The sequence below is a fragment of the Gossypium arboreum genome, chromosome 1 (genome assembly GCF_025698485.1).
Source record: "Gossypium arboreum isolate Shixiya-1 chromosome 1, ASM2569848v2, whole genome shotgun sequence".
Lineage (NCBI taxonomy): Eukaryota > Viridiplantae > Streptophyta > Magnoliopsida > Malvales > Malvaceae > Gossypium > Gossypium arboreum.
In genome coordinates this window covers 27,509,229-27,521,440 of record NC_069070.1, presented here as the reverse complement: position 1 = coordinate 27,521,440, position 12,212 = coordinate 27,509,229, and positions in this window count along the sequence as shown.

Genomic DNA, 12,212 nt, shown 5'->3' with positions numbered 1-12,212 from the left:
AAAAATCATAACTTGAGTTTTACAACTCAAAAATCAGTTTCGTAATTTTTTCCTGAAACTAGACTCATATGTCCATCTACAGATTTTTTTCTAGAATTTTTGGTCGAGCCAATTAGTACATTTTATTAGTTAAAGTCTCCCATGTTACAAGGGTCGACTACACTGACCTTCGTGCGTTACAACTGGAATAACTCCCTGTGTAGGGCTTCAATACTGATGCCGTTTGTTTCTATAGAAACTAGACTAAAATAGGAATTTATACATAGATGGTATGACACCTAAGTATCTCTGGTTAATTTATAATGGATTTTCAAAGATGGAATAGGGAATCCAGAAACCGTTCTGGCCCTGTCTCACGAGATCTTGAATATCTCTTAAAATACAGCTCATATGGTCATTTCGTTTCGTCCATATGAAAATAGACCCATCAAGCTTCGAGTACATAATTTTTTTAGCAATTAATTCCATTTCTACTATTTTTAGTGATTTTTCGATCTCATATCACCGCTGCTGTCCGCAATAGCCATTCTGCAGATGACTATGCCAATTTCATGAATCCTTCCTTAGCCTTACTAATCATCCATCATACATGACACAAATTATGGCCACCTTATCAAAATTAAGGTTTCTAAGACTCGTGGCTATGGATTCTAGCATCCCACTCAAACGACCACATAGGCCATTTTCACATGGCTTAAAGTTTACAACCCCAAAATTTAACAAAACAAAATAGCCCATACATGCCAAATGTTCTCCTAAGTCGACTAAGAAGACAATACCAAAAATTGCTCATGGTGTGATGACTTCGTTGTGATTCTGAACACCCAAAAGGAGACGAGTCCAAGAAACCTAAAATGGGTGACAAGAAAACACCGAGTGAGTTTATAACTCATAAGTCATAAGCATTCCACAACCATCCATTAATAAAATTATCATAAAATGAAATAATGATACAAGGCCAAGTGTTCCACCATACCGAACTATACCCTAGTTCCTTAGATCTTTCGGATCAATCTCATACCAAGTCATACATTTACATTTCATATCTGTTCAATAGGATATTTGAAGCAATTTCCATACATCATTTCATTTCCGCAACAATCATGCAATCAAATGAACTTTCATCTATTCCACGATACCTTATTTACGGGAATGCAATTGAAATCATCACATAGATTTAAATCTTACCAACTCCACCCCGAGCATGAACATAGCATCTATTAGCCATGAACTCAAGGTACTTACTCTTTCCACTGTCCATACTCATCTCGATAAAGTCACGCCTCCATATAAATGTTCAATCGGAGATATGTGTAGAGTTCGCACACATAGTGCTTAATACTCAATCACGCACACTTAGTGCCATGTGATTCAAGCCCACACACATAGTGCCATATAGTCCAAACTCGCACACTTAGTGCCATACATTACAAGCTCGCACACTCAGTGCCAATCTCGTCACCGTACACATCTATTTCTCGCACACTTAGTGCCGAAGCAAACTTCCTACACATTTCACTATCTCTTTTATGTTCAACAATATCATCTTTTCATACACATACATTTGTATATATTTCATCTCATTAAACACAATTGCATAGATATTACACTCATTTAAGCAATATCAAATATATGCTTAATGACTTACCTTGTGTTGGATAAAATAGTCCAAGTCGGCTACTCGATGACCTTCGTCTTTCCCTTGCTTGATTCTCCTTCTTTAACTCCTTGAGCTTAATCAATAAATCAACTAGTTTAACCGTCTTGCTAAACATTCATAATTCAATTACACATGCATATGTATGTTTGTATATTCGGCAACCATCCTCACTTATTACCCATTCAGTCAACAATCTAAGCCAAGATAAGGCTTCAATATGGTTGCCTCTAACCGAATACATGCACACCAATTTCCCTCATGTGGCCCAATATGCATGTCCATGTTGAGGCCATTTATGCACTTATTACCACACAAAAACAGCATACATTTTACTAACTAATACCTTTCCATATTGTAACTCAATACACATCTATCATTTCCTTCATAACCAAACATCATCATAAGTAAGTATATACCTTAAGATAGTATATATGTCATGCCAATACATCATGCTCAAACATATATACATATATGTATGCTAGAGCCGAATCTCAAGTTGATTGTAACTAAACATGAACATGATTTGAAACACAAATCTTACTCTCCATGCAAAGAGCATAAATCACACTTGGGGATGTACCATGGCGAATACATCACACACCATAATTTTGGTCATGATTACACAAAGAACTTAGTATATCATTCAAAAATGCTCAAAGAAAATCTAAGAGTCCTCAATCCACCATCACATGTATCATCATCAAGCTTCATATTTAACATGCAATGGCATTAACTCAAAATCCACCTTGGCCAAATACCATCCCCATGATATAACAAAGATTTGAACCATGGGCTAATAAGAACATCAAGTTAGCAACCAAAACATGCATGAATCTCATGGCACAACATCAAACATACCTTAATCTTGATGCAAATATAGCCAAACCTCTTCCTAATCCTCTTCCAACCCAAGCATGAAGCAAAATTCCTCCCTCCCTCTAGTATTTTCGGTCAAGAGAGAATGAAATGGATGAGCAAAATTTTTTCTTTTCTTTTCTTCCATGTACTGCAATGGGGGTTCACTCACACACACATTTTTTTCCTTTCTTTACTACCCATGCTTATTTGTTTATTATTTCCCTAATGCACCAACAAAATATGTTTCATGACATGTTTAGCCCATACTCCTTGTCATGGCCGGCCATCACTTGTAAAAGGGGTATTTGACATGCAAGGCCATTGTTTTGCATGCATGCTTTAATTAGTCATCATACATTTCCCCATCATACTTTCAAAGTTTTCTACTAGGTCCTTTCTAGTAAAATTCACATTTATAACTCTAAATTAAAGCATCAAAATGTCACACATGAGTTAACACATATTATAGGCATCAAAATAAATATCAAATTATTTTTATGCCTTGGTTTTGTGGTCCCGAAACCACATTCCGACTAGGGTCGTTTTAAGGTTGTCACACAATTTAGCTTGGTGCAATTTGAGTCAAGAATTGAATAATAAAACCTGTTAACCCGCAATAAATTATCATTGTAAAATAATTTTATCATGCCATCGTTTGGTCTTTTCCTTGTAAATTGCAGCATTTTCATAAGCATTTCTCCTAATCTCCTCTAGTTTAGTGATATCTAATAGTCTTTTTTTTCTACCCACTTCATAGTCCATGTTCAATTACTTAATTGCCCACATTGCTTTGTGTTCCAATTTGATTGGCACGTGACATGCTTTTCTAAAAATCTGTTGATACAGTGACATCCCTAATGGAGTTTTGCATGCTGTCTACAATGCCTATAAAGTGTCATCCAATTGAAAAGACCAATATTTCCTCGAAGGGTTGTTCCTAATTTGTCGATTCGATACTTCAGCACGTCCATTGGTTTGCGGATGATAAGTAGTAGCCATTTTATGATTAACTCCATATCTTTTCAGTACAATCGCCACTTGGTTGCAATGAAAGTGTGTACCCTGATCACTAATCAATGCCTTCGGTGTGCCAAAGAGGATGAGTATATGCTTGTGAAAAAAATTTAGCACTGTCTTTGCATCGTCTTTTGAGACTACAACAGCTTCCACCCACTTCGAGACGTAGTCAACAGCTACTAATATATAAAGATTTCCAAATGAGCTCGAAAACAATCCCATAAAATCCATACCCTAAACATCGAATAATTTAACCTCCATAATTAACTGCTACAATAATTCATTGTGTCAGGATATAGAACTAGTGTACTGACACCTATCGCATTGATTCACTAAAAGAGTACAGTGAGGATCGACTTCTGATGTTGAATTTCAAATTGGATCTGATTCATGGTATTATTATTCCGAGGCTTATACAGAAAGAACTGTATGAAGCTTACAGTGAAAATTTGCCTATTCATTCAGAGAGTAATGATGTGTACTGCAATTTGATTCAGATGTTATTGGATTGTGATTTATCGATGATGAAAATCTGTATGATTATTTCAGAAGAGTGCAGGTCCCTTTGATTGTTAGATTTCTTGGAATTCTAGTCTCCATAAACCAAATTGAGATCCGGGTTTTATGTCATGATATCATGGAAAACTGAGAAGCCTTTGAAAATTTAAGAACAATTGGGAGTTGAGTCCGTAAGCTTTCAGATCATATGAGAAATTAAAGAGATGTATTGGAGGCACCGCCTGAGCAAAGGTACTTTGGTATCGAGTATGAGATTGAGGAATCTAAGTGAAGACCACTTTTCCGGTAAGATTTTCGAGGACGAAAATCCCTAAACGGGGGGAGAGTTGTAACACCCTGATTTTGGGCCTAGTCAGAACAGTGGTTTCGGGACCAATGAAAATTTTATTTTTTATTATATTTTTATGGTCTACAATTTCACGGAATAATTTCGTGAAAATTTCGTTCGAAAATTTTGACGTTCGGGCACTTAATGTAGTCAAAAGGACTAAATCGTAAAAAGTGCAAAAGTTGAGTTCTACATACTAAAGGTGTCCAATTGTTATGAAATTTTAAATTGAGGGTTCTTAAATGGTAATTAGACCATTGGTTAATTTCTGGACAAAAATAGACATGAAATGGGTGTAATAAAATATTTTTAAGTTAGGGGTATTTTGGTAAACTAATAATTAAAAGAATTAAAAAAGGGAAATAAGCCAAATTAGCTATCATCTTCTTCATTCAACCGTTTCTACCAGCAGCATCCATGATTAAGGTTTTTTCAAACTCCCAAGCTCGATTGTAAGTGCTCCCTAGCCCCGTTTTTAAAGTTCTTTACATTTTTGAAATCCCGGTAACTTGGTTAAGCTTATTCTAGCAATAATTTAACCTAGGGTTTATATTTGGAAAAATACCCATAAGTGAAATGTGTTTATTTTGATGTTTTATGATAGAATATGAAGCTTGAAATTGTGTTAAACAACTTTTACTAAGCGATTTTACGTGAAAATGAGTAAAACGATATAATCGGTAAAAATACCTAATGTTCATAAGTACATGTTAGAGTGCGAATTTGATGTTGCTATAGAAGGGAAAATGATCAGCATGTCATAAAACATAAGGAAATAGGATGAAGTTTAATTTACGAGCCTAGGGACAAAAATGTAATTTTGACAAAGTTTAGGGGAAAAATTTTAATTTTTCCAAAATATGATTTTGGGTTAATTTGAATAATGTGAGTCCTAATTAGGCTATATTTGAAATGATAGAGTAAGGAAAAATCAAAATTCGGGCTAAAATCGGAAAATATCACGTTGTGGACAAAATGGTAAAAATGACCATTTTCGCATACGAGGTAAGTTCATATGATTTTTAATAATGCAATGTATAATTTAATGTTATTGCCTTGATATTAAATGAGATGTAAGTTCTTGTGTAAATGTGGTAACATAATTGTCATTTTAAGTAATTTAATGTTATTTATATGATATGATGATTATTATCATGAAATATTATGCTTTGTCGATTATTATTTAGAAATATGCAAATTATGTGAGCTATTTGATAAATATGAAATGCTACCAAGTATCGGTTCCAACATTCCGTGGAAGACGGCAAAGATGTGTGATTGAGGAAAATCCCGTTTGAACCTTGGGAATAGATTGGGATACAAGTGACATGTCACTAGGATATTTGAGTTCCGAACTCGTTGAGTTGAGTCCGAGTTCGTGAGATGTAACTAGGCATCCGAACTCGTTGAGTTGAGTCCGAGTTCACTTATGGATGCGAACATCTGAGCTCGTTGAGTTGAGTCCGAGTTTACTTATGGGTGGGTTACATGGTAGCTTGGCTACACATATATTCCGCAGGCTATTGAGTTTGTCTACCTGTGGGCATGACACTTATGTGCATGCATTCCGTGTATCCTATTATATTCCGAGTTTTCAACAGGTAATTTGGTGAAGTATTCGTTGATGATCCCAATGAGATAAGCCATTGGTGAGTATGTCTTTGAGTTATGTTACAAGTTGCACAGGTATGTACACTAAACTTATGTATGATGCCTTGACATGTGATGATCTATGATGTATATAGTATTTGGTGAATATTATGAAAATGACATGATTTGAAATAAGTCCTTGATACTTGATGACATTGAGATTATGGATTTATGCTTATGAATCATAATTATATGTTCTTACCATTATGAATGAAATGATATTGTATGGATTTTGTGAATAATAGTAATGAATGAGTAAATTTAGCCTTGGCAGTTTTGGGTTACTGCAGTGGTGTAACTTTGGAAATTCACCATAAATTGTGGAAATTGAATTAGGGGCTGAATAAAATATTACTTAAAGCCCAATGAGTTTATTTTCACATAGAAGAAACGGTATATGCAATCGAAATTTATATTATGAGATATTTAAATTGTTGTGAGATAGAGTCTGAATGACTTCGTGATCCCCTGTTTCAATTTGAGAAAATCATTAAAAATTGTATAAAAATAATTATGGGTTGTAATTTATATTATTAAAATCCTTAATGAGTCTATTCTCTAGAAAGATAGATGAGAGCATTATCCGAATTCTGTACTATGAGAAAAATAATTTTTAGTGAAGAGAGGTCAGAACTATTGGACAGCAAAACAGGGGAAAATTTAATGAATAAACTGAACTAATTGGCTAAACTAAAAATTCTAGAAATTTTATGGGAGAAAGGTATATGTTCCTAGTTTCAAGGAAAATTTACAAAACTTAATTTGGAGTCTCGGAGATCCAGATATAAATGAATTAGCAACTGTAACTCGGTAAAACAACTTAACCTGAACAAGAGTAAATTGTACAATTATGATGTTTTACCTTAAAAAAAAAACATGTGGGTAATTGTTTATTAACTTCATATGGACTTACTAAGTGTAAAGCTTACCCCTCCTCTCTACTTCTTCAGTTTTGGCAGGTTGGCTCGGGGTTAGAGATCGTCGAAGGCAAAATCACACTATTAAGCTATCATTTTTGGGAGAATTAATTTAAATATTAGAAATATCAAGTGAGTGACATGTATAGGAAGTTGGTTTGTGATATGTATTATTATTATGACTTTGACCATATGTATCGGTCTGCATTGAGTTATCGTATATGATCATAAGATGTGGTCCTTATCCATTATGGTTTGAAAGTTTAATTAATCATGCCATTGCCTATGCTTTGATGTGCTGATATAGTTATCTTTGTTTGTTATTGCATGATTATGGATGTGTAAGTGCTCATTTATGCCACGTTATATGTCTTTAAATATGAGTCTATGCATGTGTTCGCAAATTTTTGAATTAAATGAAATTTTATGGCCTGATTTTCGTCTATGTGTATGGTTAAGTCTGGTAATGCCTCTATAATTTTTAGGTGTTTTTAATGTAATAGGGCCTCTATAATTTTTAATCTTTAAGTTTGGGGTTTTATTTATTTTGATTTATATCTGCTAGTAGTAGGATGCGGGTTTTCAAAAAGATAATTTTTTTTTTCAAACCACCACATTGATGCAACATGTTTTTAGAAGCTTTCGCAAGAAATAATGTTTTAAAATTAATAATAAATTTAATATCGTTATCTTTTTGTCAAACGACTTAAGCTTTGAAAATAAACGGGATATCCTTAAACCTTTGCTAAGATCACAATGAGGTTAAATATAGAACGGGTTTTTCAATAATATTATACTTTGCAAAAAACACTTCAATATGACATCGCCAGATTCGGCCATAACATCTAGGCCGAGTTTGGGATGTTACAACGAGCTTCATTTACGTTATATGTTTAGTAAGGAAGGAAAGTGAGTAAGTTATGCTTATGACCACTTCTGTATTTTTTTTCCTGAAGTATGAAGTGTGAATTCAATCATCATTGTATGCTTGGTGAAAGATGAATATGAACTAATACGATTTATGAGTCCTTACCTTTATGTGCAAATTGAGCAATTTTGGGAGTATGATCCCTTATGGTAGTTTGTAGTTATTTCATTATTTACATGCGACTTACTAAGCTTTATGCTTACGCTTTTTCCTTTCCATTTTCTTATAGTGTCGCCAAAGTAGCTTGTGGATCATCTCCTTACGTCGGAGAAGTCAGTCACACTATCCCTAAAGCATTTGGTATAGCTAGTTTTATAATTTTGATTATGGCATGTATAGAAACTAGTCTTTTTGTAATGGTCACATCGTTTCGGGCCAAACAAGTGGCTTGTTATAGCTATTGAATCATTTTGTATAATGCCATAGATGGTGGGTAATATTGGTTATTGATAAATGCAAATGATGATATTCTTTTGGGAATGAGTAAATTGAATGATTTTGCATGCTGTTGAGTTGTTTGTGAATAAATAGAGTTACCCTAATGTGTATAATGTTAGGTTGGGGGCTACTTTAGCCATGTAGTAGTATATGAAATTGGTTTGTCTTGGTGTGGTATGAATTAATAGAAGTAAAGGTGACAAAAAGGCTTGGTAGATAGCCTTATTCTTGTCCACACGGGTAGACACACGGGTGTGTGTCTAGGCCGTGTGTCTAGGCCGTGTGCGACACACGGTCATCCCCATCGGCGTGTTGTCCGATTGTGTGTCCCCTGCACTTCAAATTTGCAAGTCAGTATGCATGGTAGAAAACACACGGGCAGAGACACGGTCGTGTGTCTCGACCGTGTGTAGGACACAACCTCTGGCCACGGGCATATGCCTTGGCCATGTGCCCCTAGTTCATTGCTGATGTCAGAAACAGAATGTCAAGGTTTTTACACACGGGCTATGACACGGGCGTGTCATGGCCATGTGAGGGACATAAGCTATAGACACAGGTGTGTGTCTGGCCGTGTGAAAACCCCTGTAGGTTCGAATTAGAAAATAAATCTACACGGGTATGAGACACGAGCGTGTCCCTATTTTGCTTAGGCCGTATGAGTCACACGGGCCTTCAACACGACCGTGTCGAACTGACCACATGGGCGTGTGCCCTTGTTTCAAATAGTATTTTTCAAAGTTTCCAAAAATGTTCAGACTATCCCCGAGCCGTTTTCACAGTGAGAGTTGGGCCTCGTAGACCCATGTCAAGGTCTTATAGATAATTATTGAAAAGTTTTAAATTTGATCGAGTTTTTATGATTTGGTTATGCTTACATGCTTGTGTTTAAGTCGAGTAATGCCTCATACCCTGTCCCGTCCTCGGACTCGGGTAAGGGGTGTTACAAATAGTGTTTGTTGAACCCTATTGTAGGGTTATATTTCCTTGGAACTCATTAAGTTCTTATGAACTTACTTAGTTTCTTTCTTTTTATTTTCAGGCTCTTAGGTTAGACGTATCATTGCAAGGAATCATCTAGATTTGCAGCCTATTTGTGAGCCATCTCTTGTTTTGGTGTAACATGAAATCGCTGGGGTACTTGAATGTCTATTAGTTGCTGCTAGTCTAGTGGTTTTATTTTGTGACGCTCCATACCCGAATTCGATGACCGAGTATGGTGTGTTACATAACTCATTAAAGGGGTGGCCTTGTTATGGAAGCAAAAATTGATCGTTTCCTCATTGTTTGGAGGGTATTTATAGGAGAGGTCATCTTGTCTTATAGTGTGATGTGGTAGGTCTTTACAATGGATAGTGGACATACTAGCATAGTGTATATGAGGTGCAAATGTAATGGTATTAGATAGTACAGGTTATTGTTATTCCCTGGTAGAGCTCACTCATCATTAGATGAGTGTTCATACTTGGTTAAGTGCTTTGCACTTAAAAAACAAGTGTCTGATGAGGTAACGCATTGAGCTAGTGGCCTTGTCATGGAAGCGAGTGATCAAGGCCACTCTTAAGGAAGAGCAAGTAGTCTTTTCATGGGAAGACAACTGGGTAAAAGAAGGACTTGGTGACAGGAGGTAGAAAAGCAGATTCTGATAACTTATTATGCTGACATGTGTCTAAGCTCTGGGATTGTATAAAAGGTAGTAATCTGGGATTGTATAAAAGGGGGTAAAATTTTACTTTTGAGACAAAATTTTCTAATTTTTATTTATTTATTTCATTATTTTCTAACAATTGAATCATAATATTAATTTAAATTTAAATTTATTTTAAATACTATTAATTACATATTAAATATTTAAAATTATTTTGAAATTTAATCATATAAAAATTTTGAGATAAATATTTTATTTTTTATTCAAAATATATGAATTAGTATTATTTAGAAACAGATAAGTTAAATTACATACTATTTATTGACAATAAACTAACTTTTTAATATTAATAAACATCACTAAAAATATTTTTTATAGAAAATATCGTTAAAAATATAAAATTAATAAAATTTGTGTTTTATTTGAAAAAATAGTTGAAATTTATTAACATATTACTAACAAAATACTCATTACTACTAACAAAGTACTCGATGTAACTTTTTTAAAGTTTTAATGGGAGTTGTATCCAACGCTACATTCTTGATAGTCTCGATGTTAGCAATTAACCCCACCTTATATCTGTAGTGTTGGCATATAGACATTACTTTTTCCTCCAGGTCGATGGATGATAATGGTGTTAAATTAAGTGAAATAAGGGATTTGCATAGCCAATAATTCCAGTGAGACTGAAGTTTCATGACGAATTAGAAAAGGCTCATTTTTAGAGAAAAAGCCATGTCTATCGTTAACTTTTTCCCCCTCTTCTAGTTTCTGGAAATAGATTTTTCTTGTCAAAGTAAGCCTTACCCAACATTTCTTTGACATTTACAAATGTTATGGATGAGTACAGGGGAGCATTTTTTATTATTATTTAGAAATCCTGTCAGGACCAACTATCATGGGTGGTCAACATATGTTTGTGTGTATATATATATATGCGCAAATTTAACTGAGAAGAATATGACTTGTTCAAAAACAAATACTGCCCAATTTATTCTTAAATGGCTTATTCTCTTGGAAAGCATACTTTGTGGAGGAATGGTTTAAGATGCTATTAAACTTATCACCGTGGGAATCAAATACTCAGTCTGAAATTCAAAGTGGTGGCGACCAAAAGGAAGAGCTGATAAATTTCTCAGAAAATTCAAGAGCCTTGAAGTAAAAGTATTAAGGAAAATTTTATACTAAAAAGTTGGATTAAAATTTACTTTTCTACTAAAAATAATTGGACAAATTAACTATGATATATTAGATTAAATAGTAATTTAATTCTTTTATTAGAATTTTTATTTATTTTACTCTTAAAATTAGTATAATTGATAAAATAATTAAATATTTACATGTCACATATCACAAATACCTTATGCTAAGGTATAAAAATAGATAACATTTTTAATATAAAAAATAATTTTTGCTAACTTATAAATTAATTTATCATTTTTAATAAAAACACAAAATGCAATTTCACTCAATTCCAAGATACCGGCCAATTGTATTTCTTATAATTCCATAATCAACCATTGGCTAAATTTTGGATTCCTTCAATGGAATTTGGAAACCCCCTTCCCACAAATCATGAAATGGGATTACATAAATTTATTGAATAAACTGCACACAATAGTCAAAGGGTCTCTGACTCTGATCAGAGTAATTTATTTCTGATGCATGCATCAGAGCCTAATAATCTAAGGCCCTGAATTCAGTGTGCAACTGTTGATGGAAATGACCAAGGTTAATAATGAACAATGAGTTGTAGTGGCTAGGAATGGGGAAGGGGAACAATGAGTCCAGTAAATTGCTGATGGGGTCCAACGGAGAAAAAGGCCATATCAAACAGCTACAATGCTTTGTTATTTGGATTAGGATTAGGGTTATTTAGATGATCTCAATTTTAAGACAAAAGCAAGTCATTGGATACCTTTTGTTTCCCTGTATACATGGGAGTGTGTGCATTGAGAGACAAAAATCACGAAAGCATACTGTAGATTAAAAGAGAAATAAGGTAAGCAGCAATCTCAATGCCATTATGCTAAATGGCAAAGGGTTTGAGCCTTTTACAACAGCAGAATCATTACTACTAATTAGTGTTATATATACAAGAGCCTAAACAACAACGTACGGTATCTACTGACCCTCCCCCATCTCCCCTATCAAAAAAATCAGGGCTCCACCTGCCCACTACGCCCTGCCTACCAACCTCCTTTGTTCTTTTCCACGATTATGACACATTTTAAAAAAAAAATTAAAAC